This window comes from Lynx canadensis, chromosome E2, assembly GCF_007474595.2.
Source record: "Lynx canadensis isolate LIC74 chromosome E2, mLynCan4.pri.v2, whole genome shotgun sequence".
Classification (NCBI taxonomy): Eukaryota; Metazoa; Chordata; class Mammalia; order Carnivora; family Felidae; genus Lynx; species Lynx canadensis.
The window spans coordinates 3,547,692-3,565,348 of NC_044317.1; the positions used below are offsets into that span (position 1 = coordinate 3,547,692).

Below are 17,657 nucleotides of genomic sequence, written 5' to 3' on the forward strand. Positions count from 1 at the left end.
GATCATTAAGTAGCTGGGGTTGCGGTCAGAGGCGAGGCCGCCCGCCTCCAGAAACTGGCAAGACCCACTGGGCCTCGGGCCCCAGCGCAGCGCCTCCCCATTCCTGGCACCCCCCCCTCCCACCCTACCTCACCCAGGCACTTGACAGACTGGAATGACTCAGGGAGCGTCCTGAAATTCCTGGGCACCCACAGGCGGCTAGGCGAAGGACTGCGGGCCCCAGCCTTCCTGCCCCCAAGCCCACCCCCGCTCCGCCCCGCCCCCACCGGCGTTGGGCGCAGACCCGGAGCCTGTAGCCCACCCCCGCGCCGCCTGCGTCTCCAGGAAGCGCCGGGTTAATGGGGCACGCCGCGCCCAACGCCCCTGGCCCCGGCGCTTTCCGGCGCCCCGGGGTCTGACCCCGCGCGCGTCCCAAGCTCCCGGCAGTGTTGCGATGCCCCAGGGTCTCTCCCTGTACGTTCCCTTTTGAAAAGTCTCTAATCTACAGCTTTCATACTTCTGAGCCCGGAGGCAAAGCGGGACCCCCACCCCAGCGCCGCGCGGCGGGTTTCAACTTTCGGACCCAGGTGCCAGCCCGCGCTTCAGCCAGCCCCAAACCTGCCCCGGGACATGCCCGCGCCGCGCTTGGCAGGCGCGCACGCTGCCGCCCCGCGGGCCCAGCCTCCCCCGCCTTCCTCCCTCCCTCCCTCCCTCTCTCTCCCTCCCCGCGCCAGCCCGGATTGCGATGGGAGGGAGCGCTGGGCGCCTGCCACCCCCCATCCATCTGTTCCAGATGACGCTGGCGGGCCTGGAGCATTCGGGGCCCGCGCCAGCGGGGAGCCGAACCCGCCTATGTGCCCGCTGCGGGCCGAGGGGCAGGGCCCCGACGGGCGCCCCCAAGCCACCCGCTCCCCTGCTCCACCTTCGACTTCGCGCCAGCAGGGGCACACGGAGTGGGGGCGCACACGGGTCGCGCCCCCGCCCCCCGCCTTGCACAAGGCTCCGAGCCGACCACAAACGAAAAGGGAAACGGACCCGCGAGGCCGGGCCGGGGGGCCGTTACTGGCTCCTACCTGCGGGCGCCGGCCGGCCCTCACACCGCGCGGGAGGGGCGCTTCCCCTGCACCACCGGCCTCCTGCGGGCCTCGGCCTCCGCCCGACGCCTTACGCACCGCACCGCACGGTATCTCCGCAGCGCGGCCTCCGGTCATGTACGCCCAGCAGTGGCCGGCAGATTCACCGCGGCCCCGGCGGCCAGAGCGCGGGGGGAGGGGAAGCGTCCGTCCCCGCCGGGACACACCGGCGGGGGCAGGGGAGGGAGGAGTCAGGAGAGAGCTCGGCGACAAGCCTAGGGCCTCAAAAACAAAATTAAAAACCTCTGGGGCTGCTCCAACGCTTTCCCACCTGAATTTCAGGCTGCGGGGGAGGTGGGGAGGGGAGGGGAATCACATGCAAATGAGCATCTCGCACCTGGCCGGGGAGGCTCCTCCCAGCTGGCCCTTCCAGGCCCTCCAGGCCGGCCTCCAAATACCTCCTGCCGGGCCGGACACCCAGCACCCGCTTTTTCCCTTCAACCCTGGGAGGCCCTGTGAGGAAGGCGGCCCAGGTTCTTCCACCCGTTTGAAGAGGCCCACGACAGCTAGGCAAAAAGTGGTGGGGTCGCCACTCAGGTTATCATTTGGCTCATGTTTCGAGTTGGAGGATCCATCCCGTGTAGACATCTGGTTCCACTGGATTGCGAGACGGGTGGTCCGGTCCCGTTTCACAGATGAGGAAGCTGAGGCCGAGAGTTGCTCAAGGTCACGCGGGCCCTGGTGCAAGGGGAGCCGCTCACACCTGGAGTCTCCTCCCCAGCCCGGCACCGCCGCGGAGGCAGGGGGGTGGGGGGTGGGGGGGCGCTGCAGGGAACCCCAGCGACCACCGGGGGGCAGCAACGAGCCGGCGGAGTGCGCGTCGGTTTAGTTGTGCTGGCGGCCGCCAGGCGGGCTGGCAGGGGGGTGGGGGTAGACGGATGACACTCACTGTCAGCGCGCCCAGCTCGAGGAAATTAGTAATCCGGGAGCACGGCCTCCGAGTTTAAGGGTGGGAATTGCTCTCCTGCAGCCCGCGTTCCTCGCTAACGAGGTTTGTAGCTTGACTCCTAATTTCCCGCCACTCGGGGCTCAGGCTGGCGGCCCTCCATTTCCCTCCAAGGCGCGTTCTTTCTCTTTCCTCCTCAGCAGCTCCCACCGCTCTGCCTCCCAGGACCTCCCCTCCCTCCTTCCCATTTGCTGGGAAACAGAAGGCAGAGACAAAAGGTTCGGGGTAAAAGGGCAAGGTGCCAGGGCCAGTCCTACGGGGGGCCAACGTGGGGACAGCTCCCTGAGCTGGGACACCTGCCCCCTACCCTGCACCAGGGTTCTGCTTCCTACGTGCCAGGGGCGACAGGATGCGGGTGCATGCTTCCCTGCACCGTCAGCCCCCTGCCAATCTCAACTGTGCCTCGTGGTGCAGAAAGCAGGGTTCCTACCGCCCTCCCCGGGCTCGGAGCCCCTGCAAGATGGATCCCTGCAGATCCAGCCCGGCCTCCTGGAGCCTGTGAAGTCTGCATGGCCAAAAAGATGAAAAACCCTCCGTCGAGGACAAGCCCCGGGCACCTCTTAAACCTGCCTACCACCTGAGGCTAGGAACTGAGGAGGAGGTCCGTGATGGAGAGGCACAGAGGGATGGGCTGGAAAGAAAGGGGTGCCTCTAACCACCATGGTGGGCATTCAGTCAGTCAACAAACGCACCAAGTGCCAGCGCCCTCCAGGAAACAAAACTGAAAGTGCCAGGCCAGCCCTCAGCTGCCCTCAGAGACCAGGCGACAAACATCGGTGCCAAAGTGCTGTCGGGGCGGGGGGGGGGGGTCGCTTCAGGACAGCGCAGAATGGAGAAGGCAGGAGGTGGTCGGCTACTCAACCCACCACCACCGCAAGGGCACCTACCTGGGCCAGGTGAAGTTCCCAGGAGTGTGGGCACTAGCAGGGACTGCTTCCCACCGGGTCCCAGCACAGGTGCCAGCCCCTGGTCTGTGACGGGCCCTTGGCACCACGGAGGGAATCCCACAGTCCTGGTCCTTGTCATCCTGTGTCCTTGTGGGGCCAGCGGGACGCTCAAGCACTTTAACAGTGCCCTCTGCCCCGATCAGGTGCTCCCAGCACACAAGGACACCATCACTGTCACATGGCCGCAGCCACCTCATTCGGCACCTTTATCGGCAAATAAGCATCAGGGACCCGGACGTCGTCGTCGTGGGTGGGAAGGGGATATGGCTTCTGCCGTTTACCAAACACCCAACACGTGCCAAGACAGCTCAGCCTGGGCCTTTTGAGGTGGACCGGGTGACCTCCATTACAAAGCCTGGCTAGGAGACCAGAGGTTAATTAACTTGCCTAGGGTACACAAATTCGATCCAGGCCTGAACCAGACCCGGGCTGTCTGCCTGTACCCGGCAGCCGTTTGTAACAATTACCTGCTGCAGCCACCCCTGGGGGGTGGGGGACCCATCACGCACAGCCTGACACCTGGGGACCTGTGCAGCAGCTCAGCTGGAGTGGCCCACCCTCCCCAAGGGGACGAGCCCAAGGGTGTCACCTGCGTGGGTGGGGCCCCACCGGGAGCAGCAAAGGTCTGCCCAGGCACCACTTCCAGCCCAGCGACCAGACCCCCACCGCTGATCTACAGAAGTTCTCTTTCTCCTTCCAGCCAGCACGGCCCAGAGCACCTCTCCCTCTTCAAAGCTGGACTCAAATCTTATCTCTTTCCAGAAGGCTTTTCCCTTCCCTGCCTCTGGAATTCATCCCTCCGGGCGCTGAGTCCCACAGTGCAGTGGGTCTCAGACAATGTGAAGGGGTGGTGGTGGGGGCGGGGGGGTCCGTGAGAAACACAGATCCCCAGGCCACTCACTCCACGGAGCAACCCCGTGGGCCAGGAGGGAGCATCCCTTGGCAGGCCGGGAGAGGGGGAGTCTGGGCCTCGCGAGCCCCCGGGCTCCTTCCCCTCCCCCGCACGGCGGCCTGGAGGGCAGAAGGACAGCCGCGGCGACACAGCCCCAGCCCCCTGGCACGCCCTGCGCGTTCCGACATCGCGCAGATCTGTTGAACCGGTAAACGGAGGGAGAGGGCGGCGACGGGGGGGGGGGGGGCGGGGTGGGGTGGTGGAATGGGCGAGAGCGCCCCGCCCTCCCTCTCCAGCCGTGGGTCCTGCGGAAGGCGGGGCCGGCTGGGAGGGGGGCGGGGCCGGGGGCCGACCCCGCCCCCACGCCCCCGCGGCCGGCCCCGCGGTAGCCAAGGTCACCTGCAGGGGAGCAGCAAGGGTTAAGGCCTAGACGGCTCCCTCGGACGAGGTGACGGGAGTTTGCCTCTTAACCCCGGGCTGCCCCAGCACTTCCTGCCCTTCCGCCAGCCTCCAAGCTGCACTCGGCACACAGCTGCACTCCCTTACAATCAGTTAACAGCTGTTTTGCATAGATTTTCAATTCTAATTGCCTCGCTTTGTGAGCGCCGCCGAGCCCCGGTGAATGGGGAAGCCGCCGGGCGGCGGGGAAGCGGGCGGGGAGGGGACACTCGAGAGGGACTAAAAGGAAGCCAGTGGGCGCGGGGCGGGCTGCCTTTATTCCTTCTAAATAAGAAAAGCACACCCCTGCCACGAACGGCCCCCGCCCCTGCTCCCGCCTCGCCCGGCCCGGCCTCTGAAAGGCGCCCCCCCACCCCCGCCCGTCCACCCCCCCCCCCCCCCCCCCCCCCCACACACACGGTCCCCTGGGGGCGGCCTCCAGCTCCGGCCCCGCCGCGGGAGCCGTGCCCCCCTCCCCCGGCCCCCGGGCTCTCCGGGACCCAGATATGGGAAGCTAATTGGACAATAAAGTTGAGCTGCGAGCAAACGCGCTCTCTGGAGACAGCTGGCATCTATAAAAGAGAAATATTTGCATTTAAAACCTTTAAACTTTATACGGCGGGGCCAGGCCAACGCGGGCGGAGAGGGGGTGGGAGACGGAAGGGGGCAGCGACTCCCGGGGGCCCGCAGAGGCTTTTCTGCCACTGGTGACCCCCGCCCCCCACCCCCACCCCCACCCCCACCCCGCACCCAGTACCTGCAAGATGCCATTCGGGACAAGGATCGCCCGGGTGGCCCTCCCACGGGGTCACGCACAAACCTCCTTGGCTCCACCCCCATCTGGGGGCTCTGCAATTCCTTTCCCAGCTCAGCCTGCCGGGCCGGGGTCCCCCACCCTCAGGGTGGGCCCGCCTGAACCGCTGCCCATCCCCCCCGGCCACCTGGGCAGAGCCTGGGCTCCCCTCCACGACCAGTCTCTCCCCCCTGCCCCCTGGAGGAGGGAGGAAAACGGCCCCCAGGCTGCAGCTTCCGGAAAAAGACAGTTTGCAAGGAGTCCCCCCCCTCCCCGCCCCACGGTGGCCCAGCGCCTCCCGACTCCCAACACCTTTAGGGCACGGCTGGGTGAGGGCACTCGACCCCTTCAGCATTCGGAGCCCTGTGGGGGTGGCGCCGCCTTATCGTCTGGGTGAGGAAGTGGACGCACAGAGACATCACCCCGCTTTCCAGGGCGCCCCCTCCTCCACGCTGCTGTCTGGGGTAGGGGGGCTGGGTTTCATTTCCTGGCTCGCCTACTTCCCATTTTTCATATCTGAGAGAAACCTGGCCACATTTTCCTACTGTCAACATTTGTGATGTAAAGCAGGAGAGAATATGTTCCTGAGTGGTCTTATTTTAGCAGGCTTTTATGAAATCGCAGAGCACTCAGAATCCCCGAATCCCATCTACCTGGCGGGCCTGCGCTGTGGGACACGCGCGAGCTCCCAGACTCTGCCTCCCAGGGCAGGCGCGGAAACTTCCGGGCAGGGGGTGGGGGGCACGGCCCACAGTGGTGGCCAGCAAGGCCCATTAAGCAAAATCCTCACCGGCCACTCGCCCCCATCAGGAGAACACAGTCCCAGCGGCACCGTCTGGACTCCTGGGCCAGCAGCGTCCTGGCTCGGCATTCAAGGCCCCAGACCAGCTGTCTTTCGGCTTCACCCATCTCCCTCTTCTCCCCAGGGCACCACCCTCTGGAGCCACTTACCTGCTTCCACACCCTCCACAGATTTTCCCGCCGCCTCGTCCTAAGCATAAAATCACTGGGCATCTTTGCACCGACCTCATTCGATGGTCGTCCAAAGAGCAAGCTGCCGCCAAGCACATGCTGGCATTCGGAGGGACGTGCGCGTGGGGACAGAGGGTCTGAGGCCAGAGACACTGGCCTAAATAAGCCTGGGCGACCCCCGCCTGGCTGGGCACATCGCCACCTCACCCTAATTTTGCCTGCTGTTGTCGGGCGAGCAACACAACCCTTCCCACGGCTCTCGTGAGGCCTCCCACGAGAACATAAACCAGAAAGAGCCTCGCACGGTGCCTGGGACACAGTTGCAGCTCAACAGACGCGCTCCCGTTCGGTTTCACGAGGAAGCGCTTCTCAGATGGGCAGGGAGGCCAGGCAGGCGACTGCACCAGTACGGGGGTGGGGGTGGGGGGGTCGCTGTTGCACATCCTGGCAGGAACATCCCTTCCTTTGCCCATACGCAGGAAGAGGCCTCCAGGAGTCAAATACTCGGGCACTGTCCTCCTGCAGGGTCTGCAGAAGAGTCAGAAGGGGGGAGACTGGCCCTTGGTTTCGTCGTTTTTTAAATGTTGGTGGCGCCTAGTCGGAACCTCCTTCTCAGAGATGCGTCTTTAAAAGTCACCCGACCCACCGGAACGTCTCCCCCCCCCGCCACAGATGAGGGGATAAACAAACATGGCTTAGCCATACAGAGACGTGGCGTCCTGACACAGGTTCCAAGGCGCGGTGCGTGGGAACGCACGTCCGCACAACCCTGTCCACGAACGGTATTCATTCGTGGCCGGAACCTGGAAACAACCTGAGTGCCCATCAAATGATACGTGGATTTAAAAAACCCCAGGTCCTGGCCACGCGGTAGAATATTACTCGGTCATAAAAAGGGTGAAATACTGACACGAGGCACAACGCGGGGGAGACTTGGGGGCTAGGGGAGGGGTAGGAGCGCGTGCTAAGGAGGACAAGGTTTCCTTCCGGGGAAGCGAAAAAAACGTTTTGCACCAAGACAGAGGTGGTGGTTGTACAATTTCGTGAACGTACTGAATGCCTGAGTGGTTCAGTTTAAAATGGTTCGTCTGGGGACGGCTGGGTGGCTCGGTTGGTAGAGCATCTGACTTTTGACTGCGGCTCAGGTCGTGATCTCACGGTTCGTGGGATGGAACCCCGAATCGGGCTCCGAGCTGACAGTGCGGAACCTGCTTGGGATTCTCTCTGCCCCTCCCCAGCTCGCTTTCTCGAAAAGGAAGGAAGGAAGGAAGGAAGGAAGGAAGGAAGGAAGGAAGGAAGGAAGGAAGGAAGGAAGGAAGGAAGGAGGGAAGGAAGGAGGGAGGGAGGGAGGGAGGGAGGGAGGGGAAAATCATTAATTTTATGTTACGCGAATTCTACCTCAATTTTATTTATTTTTCATTTTTTATTTTTTTACCGTTTTATTTATTTTTGAGACAGAGAGAGACAGAACATGAACGGGGGAGGGTGAGAGAGAGAGGGAGACACAGAATCGGAAACAGGCTCCAGGCTCTGACCTGTCAGCACAGAGCCCGACGCGGGGCTCGAACTCACGGACCGCGAGATCGTGACCTGAGCCCAAGTCGGACGCTTAACCGACTGAGCCACCCAGGCGCCCCTCTACCTCCATTTTAAAATAAGATCCGGGCTGAAGCCCCCTTGCTCGTCCCCCGGGGCAGGGCCAGCAGGGCCGGTTTTCGGAGAGGCCTGAACACGAGCGTCCCCTGGAAACTCCCGGTCACACTGCGATTCAAGAGAAGCCAGTGCTGTTCGAGCTTATTTTAAAACCAAGTTTTTTCAAATGTTGGTATCTTGAGGGAAAGAGAGACACAGCACGAATGGGGGAGGGGCAGAGACAGAGGGAGACACAGAATCGGAAGCAGGCTCCGGGCTCCGAGCTGTCAGCACGGAGCCCGACGCGGGGCTCGAACCCATGACCCGTGACATCGTGACCCGAGCCGGAGTCGGACACTTAACCGACAGAGCCCCCCAGGCGCCCGTCTCCTGGGCATTTTGCCCCCGCAGGCTCCCACCCCTCACACAGACACATTCAGTGCTGTCTCTGCAGCCCTGACCTCTGAGCCCTCCAGGTGGGGGGGCTCACAGTGCCCTGTCCTGCCCCACAACAGTCCTTCGGCTCCAGGGGGAGGTCCTGATGGGGAAAGGCAGACGCCTGTCGCAGAGCCGGGCTCCTGCCACCTGGCCACACCTGGCCGGAAAGCGGCCGGCCGTGATGTGGGCAGGGCCGGGGGTCACTGGTGGCGGGGGAGCCCTCCAAGCCCGGCCCCCTGACCCGAGGCCAGTGTGGCCCCTTAAGGCAGGGCAGCGAGACGGCCCCCATAACCCCCCGCACCTTCCGCTGCGGAGGCCCGGTTCCTCCTGCTCCGCCCCCGACACCCAGCGGACACAGAAATCTGGGTGGTTCCCTCAACAGCTTCTTGGGAAGAAGCCTTCTTTGTAAACATTAATCGGCCGTCTTCTCGTTGGGAAAACCCCTACCTTCCTGGTCAGTAGGCCCAGTGGCTGGCGTGGTGCTCCTGCCCCTCCTCCCAGTGCCTTCAAGCCTCCCCCTCCGCGCCGCCTGCCGAATCCCTCCTGGCAGCAGCTAAGGTGTGGGGAGTGCTTGGAGGCTGAGCAGGGGTGAACCGGGGGCCCTGAGCCTAGACCTTCACCCTCCCCTCCCACGGCCCTGCACCCCCCCCCCCGCCCCCTCGGCCCCCTCTCCCCACCTCTCAGGATGTCAGCGCCTGACAAACTCCTGGATTAATTCATCTACTGCCTGTTATTAAAATCCCAAGCTGTCTCCCGGACAATCAAACCCCAGGTGCCCCCTTCCTGCCCGCCAACTGGACGAGCGAGGCCGGAAGAGAGAGAGCACAGGCCCGGCCTCGGCCCCCGCTGCCCACCAGCGGCCTGGGACAATAGGTCAATGCCAGGGCTTGGCCACCCACCCCAGCTCTTGTCGTATTTATGTCCTTATAATTTGGTCTCCCCACTGGAAATAATCAAAGAGAGAGGATTACGTTGAAAGCGTCATTTCCTCTGTTGGAAGCTGCTGGTGCTTTTCGCCCGGTGTCTGAGGTGCCCAGGCGTCCGCAGGGCCCCCGGCGGAAGGTCGGAGGCACTGGTGCACTGTCACCTCTCTCCATTTCCACCTGTGTGCCCCAAGACGGGACTTGGCTTTCCCTCCTGCGTGGCCCTTCTGGCCTCCGTCCGCCATGCTCCCATCCCAGAACCCCTGCCTCCCACCAGAGGCCGTGCAGCCTCCCCTGCCTCACCCCACTCTCAACCTGGGCGTCCCGCTGTGACCCAGCACCCTCCCTGCACCCGTGTCTCTTCCTCCCCACATTTCCCACCCCCACCCCCTGCACAGGCCATTCTGGAAGCGTCTCACATGGTCTCTTTACACACCCAAGGCCCCCACCACGCCTGCCTGTCCTGGCCGTGTTCCCCGATCCTCTCCACACAGGTTAATGCGGACTAAAGAGCATCTCGTACCTTTGCTCAGGCAGCACCCACTGCGGGGTGCACCCTTCCCAGCCCTCCCCAAATCTCCCTAGTTTACAGCTTACCTCTTCCCTCAGGCCCTGGCTTAAATTCCGCCTCCTCCAAGGAGCCTTCCTGGACGTGGCTCTAACCCCCTCTAGTGGAAGTCGACCTTCCCCTACCCGGGGTGCAGCTCTTAAATAAACGTTTGCCGAATTGATTTAAAGGAAATTAGAAAGCCCCTAGGAGGACTCAAACCTTTATCAGCAACGAAGGCTGCGCGCATCCTTCCTGCCCCGAGAGAAACCCAGCCAAAAACAGAACGTGGGAACCTCCCGGAAGGTACACTCGGAACCCTCTCTTGCTAGAACGCCGGGGCCTTTCTGGAGTTGTTAGGATGCAGTTTTTTCCATCAGCCGTTGCAGAGGCCACATCTCCGATGCCACACCGATCCCTCCCCGCCGGGAAGACGACCCGGAGCGTTCTGCAAAGAGCCGCCAGGAAAACAAACGCTGGATTGTCGGTTGCTTTTTCCAACACTCCCGATGCTCTTACAAGAAATACACAGACAGGCGCGCCCCGAGAGCCTTCCCAGCCACGAGCTGCCATACACCAACCTCCGCAGGCCGGAGTTCAAACCGGCCTCCTCTTGCAGGATGGATGCCAACAGCCGAGTGGGCCTTCCGCGTCCACCAGGGATGAGAGCTCCCGGCCCCTCCCCTTGGCCCACATACAGGGCTCGTGGCGGCTCCCTCCTGACCCGAGGCCTGCTCCCCGCTGCTCCCCGAACAGACCTGCCTGGCTAGCAATTTGAGCCCAGGGGTTAGCGCAGCCCAGCTCAGGAGTTCTATTCCTGGCTCGGCCTGCAAATTGCTTCCTGACCTTGGGAAAGTCCCCACGCCGCCTGACCCCATCTGCGAGCGCGGCCACTGCTGTTCGCTAATAACCCGGGGTGGCGCCTTACAAGCAGGTCCCGCTGGAAGCCGCGCTGTTCGAGGTGACCCCGGTGTCCCCGGCAGGCTGCACGCGGCTGGGCGAGGAACAGTTGGCACGACACCTGGAGGCCGTCCCCAAGTGCAGGGTGCACGAGCAGGGCCCCGGTCTCCGCCTCAGATGCTCCCAGGGGGACCCTGCCTGGCCCTCTGTCCCCGGGGGAGGAGTAAGGGGGTAACTGCCACCCTTCTGCTGCACAGAGCGGCGTCTCAGGGCCCTGGCCACGCCAGGCAAGCTCACCTCTCTCGCAGGTGACATCTGGCCGGGGTCTAAGAGGAGGGGGGGGCAGGGAGGGAGGGGCCATGCAAAGCGTTTCTCCCAGCCCCTCCACTGCCTGTGTGGTTTCTCTCGGCGACGCAGAACAGCCAGACAGGTGAAATTCAAGCACCTGTTGTCACAGCTGGCCAGGGCAGCGCCTGCACAGGAAGTGGCCCTCAAGGCCCAGCCCACTGCTCCATTAACCTGTGACCTCCAAGCTCCACCCCCCACCCAGGAAGCAGGCTGCCGGGGGCACCGCCCCCCCCTTGCACCTCCCCCACTTTCTGATTTGGGGGGTGGGTCCCGGGTGGAGCCCAGGGACCTACATTTTCAGCAGGTGGCGGGGGCAGGGAGCCCTGGGGCTCACCCTTCCAGAACCTCGGCGTCCCAGCTTGCTCTGACATCTGACTTGGGGCGTGATCCTCTTTTAAAAATTAATTTTAACTTATTTTTCCCCGCCTCTCTCCCCCAAAAGAATTCAAAGCAGCATTACCAACCTCTGATACGGAGACGTGTTTATTATTTTTACGTTTTCTCCACGAAGCTCCCTGGAAACTCGAAGGGGAATTGTATTCAGAGAGAATTGGGTCCCCAGCGTAAGTCAACATTATTCATTTAACAACTTCTATCGGCGCATGGAGATGTGAGCCGGGCCTTACCCGGAGCCGTCTCCTGTGGTTACTGTTAGATTTAATTCACAACATCCGAGGAAAATAATTAGGGGGAGTGGGAGGGAGGAGGGTGTGGGGGGCACCCATGGCGCTGTGGCTGCTGGAGCCACCCCCCACCCTGTCACCCCAATTCGCCCACGGCCTCTCTCTCCGGCACAGTGCACACACCTCTCGCTCCATTCCGGGACTGCCCATGCACACCAGGGGGGGCTGGTGCCCCCGAACCCATCTGCACAGAACTTTTGGGAGAATCGAAGCTCCCGCCAACCAGGCCACCCCTCCCTGGCGCTCAGCTGTTGGGGGAGAAGCCCCAGCCCAGAGCATCTGCTTGGAGCCCCTTCCCTGCCTGGCGACCCCCGGGAGGGACAGTCCCCTGGCCTCGGCCTGGCTCCTCTGAGGTGGCCAGGGAGCTGGGGTCCAGGGGGATTAGGTGTCCCCACTCAGCTCTTTGGAATGCCGGTGCTTTCGTTAGCACGAGTGAATTATCCCGGCAATTCCCGAAAGATCCAAGTTGGTTTCTCTGTGCGTATGTGGAGGCGGGACACAGAACTAGAGAGTCAGGCTCTCTGGGGGTGTGTGGGCACCCCAGTGAAAGCCAGGCCTGCTATCTGGGAGGGGAGGAGGGGGATCCAAGGCAGGGGGCACTCTCACCGCTCCCCCAGGCGACCAGGCCGCGGCTCCTTCACTGCGGAGAGCGGGGAGAGGCAGACAAGTCCCAGGGTGGCCCATGGGACACAGAAGGCAGGAATCTGCAGCAAAGAGCCTCGGGGCCACCTTGTCCGGCCTGCTCTCTGAGAGGTGACACAGTGAAGGAACAGGAGACGGAACACAGGCCCGGGAGGGGAAAGAAAAACATCTTTCCTTGCAGACCGTCTCTGCAGAAGGGGTGAACGCTCTCCCTGACACTGTCCAGAGTTCAGGACGAGGGACCACAGCCCTCCGGGCGTCACACACTTTTACATTACGTTCTTAACCAACACGTCGTCCCCAAGCCTGGGGAGCATTCCAGATCTGTGCCCCGCCAGGTCTCCCTTTCCTCTCTCTGTTCCAAAGACCGCAAGAACACCCCCTCCTCCAAACGCCCCCCAGATCTGACCCCTATCCGCCAGAGAGGTTCAGGGATCTGATTCAAGCGACACAGCACCAAGGACAGGATGAAAATTCAAATCTGATTCCGGGCTTGGACTTCCCCCTCTTTCTGGGAGAATCCAGAAAGTTCTGAGGCCAGTACCAACTGAGGACAGCCTCTCTTTCAGGTAAGACTCTGCATGTGTGACTATGCTTAGGATGGTGCTGTCCAACAGAACTTTCTGGATGGCTGCAATGTTCTCTGAGCTGTCCTAGCCGGTTGCCACCAGCCACGTGTGGCCACTGACCCCTTGAAATGTGGCCAGTGAGACCAAGGAGCTGAAATTTTAATGTTGTTTGATTTTACCTAACTTAAAAAAAATTTTTTTTAACATTTATTTATTTTTGAAAGAGAGAGAGAGACAGAGGGCGAGCGGGGAAGGGGCAGAGAGAGAGGGAGACACAGATTCCGAAGCAGGCTGCAGGCCCCGAGCTGTCAGCACCAGAGCCCGACGCGGGGCTTGAACCCACGAACCCTAAGATCACGACCCGAGCAGAAGTCAGACGCTTACCCGACTGGGCCACCCAGGCACTCCTGAGTTTATCTAATTTAAAATGTGAAAATTAAATCGAAAACAGCCAGATGGAGCACTGGCTACCGTACTGGACGGCACGGAATATAAAAATGACCCACTTTCCTAGCCACAGGTTGATATTCAGTCTGAGAGGTTACGTGGCAGGCTCATGGAGAAAACCATCTGCATATCGGAATGGAGGGCTTCCCAAAGAACAGAGCTGTAGTGAGTGCAGAGTCCTGCCCTCAAGGGCGTCTCCAGGAAAACCGTGGTCTGGAAACATCACAGGAGTCTGAGAACACTCCTAACTGGGAAGCCGTTTTGACACCTCATTTCCCGAGTGAGCAAGGGGTCTGCCCCACTCCCTTTAGGGGACACCACGATGAGGTCAGGAGAGCAGGTGCAACCCTCCCAGAGGTGTGACAGAGCAGCAGGTGAGGCAGCCCGGGATCTGCCAGAGAGAAGATCCCACTTTTAGAACAAGTGTAGGGGCATTGGATGGATGGGTGGATAGATGGATGGATAGAAGGAGGGAGGGAGGGATGAGGAAGGGAAGAAGGAAGGGAGGAAAGATGGAAGGGAGGGAGGAAGGGAGGGAGGCAGGAAGAGAGGGAAGGAGGGAGGAAGCAAGGGAGGGAGGGAGGGAGGGAGGGAGGGAGGGAGGAGGAAGGAAGGAAGGGAGGGAGGGAGGGAGGGAGGGAGGGAGGGAGGAAGGAAGGGAGGGAGGAAGCAAGGGAGGGAGGGAGAGAGGAAAGGAGGGAGGAAGGAAGGAAGGAAGGAAGGGAGGGAGGGAGGGAGGAAGTTGCTTAATGGATGGGCGGATGGATGGAAAAAACAGAAAATATCTGCCATTCCAGAATGCGTCCAGAGCTTTGCCAACAGTCATCTGTGAGTTTGCAGGAAGGAAGACGCCAATGTTTTCTGGTCAGTAAGATCATGACACCAGGCCCAGCCATCTGCCCCAGGGGTTCTGAGCCGGGAGGCGGGCCTATCACTCTCTCCGGGGCTAGGTCTCCGCCTGGGGAAAGGGGCCTTGAGCTCTCAGGCTGCCTTTTGTCAGGCGGACAATTGTAAGCTGAGCCCCCGCAGAGAAAGGACGCTTCCTGGGTCTCTCCTGATGCAAACCTCAGAAGACAGGATGCCAGAGCCTGGCAGGGCCAGCGAGGCTTGGGGAAGTCCTTTCAGGGAGAGCGCTGTCGCTGTCGCGGAGGGGGCCCCCCGGGGGGCCTGTGGGCAGGGGAGGGGGCGCCTGTGTTTGTCTGTCTGGAGCAGACTCAGACTCAGGGAGGCACAGGTCTGGGCAAGCCCCCTGCCCTCCCTCCCCGCGGCCCCTTCCCACCACACTGGGTGCCTCTTCCATTAGCACACTCTGCTCGGCGGTGTCGCTAGCGGCGGTGTCGCTAGCGGAGGGCAGCGCCAGGGCCGTCCCCTTAATTAGCCTTTGTAATTAGCAGTCACACACCTCAGCAGCCACAGGTACCGAGGACCTGCTTAGTGCAGCGGTCGCTTGGCAGACTTTATCCATATCACGTCCTTTGATGCTCCCAACAAGCCCACCAGCAGGGACAATTATGGTCCCCGTTCGACAGATGAAGCAACAGCCATGAAATGTGCTCGAGTCACACAGCGAGGGTGACCCGTGGAGTGAATCGGGAGCCCAAACTCATAATGGAGGAAAACGCCCATCCCACGCTTGCTGCACGAATGAACGCGTGCAGGCGTGAATGAGTGCACGCAGGACCGTCCGGAGCAGCTCCCCATGGTCTGGGGACTGAGGCTCGGCGACGTCCCCGCAGAAGGCCCCGGCCAGGCGACCCGGCCAGCCCAGGATCCCCAATTCCCCCGGAGGCTCCGGCGCTCACAGATGGGGCTTCCAGCAAAGAGCGGATGGATGGGCAGAGACGTGAGCTTCTAACCTCTGCCCACCTGCCCCTGCCAGCCTCCCAGGCTCTCCGCAGCAGGGGTGGGGGGAGGGGGGACGCTGCCCTGTCAGAGCCACGGCGCCAAACCACAGGCGGGCGGGCCAGGCCTTGGGCAGCCCCCACCGGATCCCTCCCTCCCTCCCCCCCGGGCCTCTCTCCTCCCTCCCTTTTCTGCAAAGAAGTCAAATTTGCCACTCTGATGCATTAACCAAGCCGGGTAATGAATGGCGAATGAGAGACGCAGGCCAGGCGCGGACCCCAGCAACCGGGCAATTTTCCAGGCTCTGCTTCCGAGCCCCTCCACTCAAGCCCCCGCCCGCCCGCCCTCCCCAGCCCCCCGCCCCCGTAAGAGAGAAGCAGCATGCTTCCGTCATCAGAACCGCATTGTTCTGGCCAGAAGAAAAAACGGGTCCAGCAGATGGCAGGTGTAACAAAAGCAGCTTGCTGTGGCCAAACCAATTATTTATCTAATTATGATTTACCACTTAACCACATGATCTTTCTGCAGAGTTGTGGGCAATTAAAACCAGGGTGACTATGTAGATTATGCAAATGGCTGGAGCCCAGCGAATAAAATTGGAGATTAGACATTCACACAGGCAGGAGCTGGCACAGGGCAGCCCCCGGGGGGAGCAGAGGGGCCTGGGGGGGAGGGGAGGCTAAGGGGCCGGGCAGTGGGGGGAGCAGGAGGGAGAGAGAGAGAATGGAGGAGAAGGGGCTGAGGGAGTAGGGGAGGGAAGGAGGGGCGGCGGGAGGGGATCTGGCTGTGGGAACCGCACCTCCCGGCTTAGGCCCCCAGGCTGCCCCCAGAGATGACATCAGGCCCGGGACAGGGGACTCGGGGCAGCTGTCCCCACAGGAGCTGCAGACGGCCAGGGGTGGCCGAGCCTGAGCCCTGCGGGGAGGCACCCCCAGGGCGACCGGCAGGCCAAGCTGGACGGCCCAGGCTGACTCCAAGTGCCGAGGCCGTGGGCAGCCACACTCCAGGCGCTGTGAAGGTGGCTGGGCAATCCAGAGGGGTGCAGGGACGGGGGGGGGACCTCAGTGCCTCCATCCAAGGCCCTATGATACCGGTGACTTCCCAGCCCCAGCCCAGCAGGTTGCAGCAAACTCTTTCATTCTTCACCACCAGCTCTGAGGCAAGGCACCAGTGGCCCCATTTCACAGATTAGAAAACTGAGGCTTAGGGAGGTTAAGTTACTTGCCTAAGTGGCCTTGCTGGGAGGCTGCAGGGCCAGATGTGCGTAGGCCAGGTCAGCCTCCAAGCCCCCAGCCTGCCAGGACAGCGTCCTTGCTGGAGGGGGAGGGTGTTTCCCTCCGATCCAGAGCCTGTCCCTCCAGCGGACCGCCCCCACCCCCGCCACCGCCCCATGGCGAGCAACTGCTGGCAGGCCGTGGGCAGAGCTGCCCTGGGAGGACAGGTCTGTTCGGGTAGACGACCAACAAGGACAATGCTAGTTCAGAACCTGGGACACCCAGGATGGGTCCCGGTTCCCCGACTGACCAAGCGAGCTGTGTGATCCCAGCCAGGTCACTAGGGTCTCTGGGCTGAGTTTCCAAACAAAGGAACTAGAGATGACTTCTCCAATCCTTACAGGTCTAAAAGCAGGGGTGACGCTAATATTCAAATGTGGCCCAGGTCTCCCCAAGACGGCCCTGCGGAGGGAGGAGGGACAAAGAGAGAAACCAGCAGCCAGTGGAAATGCCCCAGGAACCACCACCCGGGGCTGGTTTCCTCTATTACTAATAAAAGCAGTGGACAGAAGCACTTACTGAGTGCCCAAGCCACACCCTGCTCCCAACGCTTTGGGTGTTTCCCCCGCCGAAAGCCGCCTAACCACCCCGTGGAGTAGCACTATTATTCTCGTTGACTGAAGCACAGAGAGGTTAACCAAGTTGCCCGCGGTCACACAGCTGGCAAACGGCAGAGCTGGGACTGCCATGCATTCATTCTTCCCACAACTGTTAGCGGCCCCTGAAATGTCAAGCTCTGGGCCGGAAGTTCAACATAAAAACGGACAGAAGAGAAGGTCCCCGTGCTGAAGAAGCGGCGTTCCGGTGGAGTGACATTTTTGCACCCGCTGTGTTTAAGGCAAACCCTCCCCCCAATACTCCGGAAGGTCCCGCGCACCGTCCAGGGGCGGGGGGCCACTGGCCACCGGCGCTAAACTGAAAATAAATTAAAATTAAATTAAAAAGAAAAAAAAAAGCTTCGTTCCTCATCACGACAGGTGCGCTTCAAAGTCCTCCACAGCCACACGTCAGTGGTGGCCACCCACTTGGGCATCACCTATCTAGAACATTCCACCGGCGTAAGACATTACACGGGACGGCGCTGCCCTGGAAGGTAAGCTGTGGGAGGGCAGGATTTCTGTCTGTTTTGTTCACGGATGAATCCCCAGCACCTAGAGAGAGCAGCCTGGCTGTTCACTTATGCAGGAGAACGAATGAAGGACGCGCCGCTCCTAAGAACAGTGTGAATGTGCAAAAGCAGCAGGCGGGGTCCTGGTGAGGCCTGAGTGCTGACGGCTCAGCCTGCCGACCGCCGGGAGGCCACGGGCACCAC

At 61.8% G+C, this 17,657-nt stretch overlaps 1 protein-coding gene across 5 annotated transcripts in view; it reads right to left on the reverse strand.

Moving 5' to 3' along the window:
* GSE1 (Gse1 coiled-coil protein) overlaps window positions 1–17,657 on the reverse strand; it is a 246,305-nt gene that overhangs the window by 48,815 nt on the left and 179,833 nt on the right. The window lies entirely within an intron of this gene.